A 689-nucleotide genomic window follows, 5' to 3' on the forward strand; every position below is an offset into this window, starting at 1 on the left:
TCTAATTTTTAAGGCGAAATATAATTTTATATCAAAATTTTAAACTACTCTATTTTTTAATAGTATTTGTCAAAATTTTTCAAATTTTTTAATTAAATATAAGTTTTACATTGCCAATATATTATTTAATAGAAAGTTTTAACTTTTTCCAATTATCTTATAAGTTGACATAACCCTAAATCCTAATTAACACAATATTTAAAAAGATTTTATCAGAATGATAGATTATTTTTCCGGTAATTGACAAACGCATGATGAGTACCTTTTCTTTTCTTTTCTTTTTCCCCCTTATTTCAGAATCTCTATTGTCATTGGCAAGTTATTATTATTGGTAGGCTCACTTCCTACTCGTTCGTTGCCACCTGAAAGAAATATCAGGTTCCTCCTTGTCTTTGAGCGGTTTTTTCTTCCTTTCTATTTATTATTATTTTATTCCAGCTAATATTATATGAAGTTTCAAACACATGAAGCATTATTATATTAGTCAAGCTATTGCTTAATCGGAAAGTGAAAAGTAGTAATAGATTATTCTTCAGAGGCAGACTAAAGTATTTTAGGGTCATTCTTTTGCCACAAAACAGTAGGAAAAAAGAAGCAAAGAGAAATTTAAATGCGTTATAATAATATGATCAATCAATTGGCAATTCATTGAAAAAATTAATATTTAATATTAAAAGTATCTACTAAAT

This window comes from Arachis ipaensis, chromosome B07, assembly GCF_000816755.2.
Source record: "Arachis ipaensis cultivar K30076 chromosome B07, Araip1.1, whole genome shotgun sequence".
NCBI lineage: Eukaryota > Viridiplantae > Streptophyta > Magnoliopsida > Fabales > Fabaceae > Arachis > Arachis ipaensis.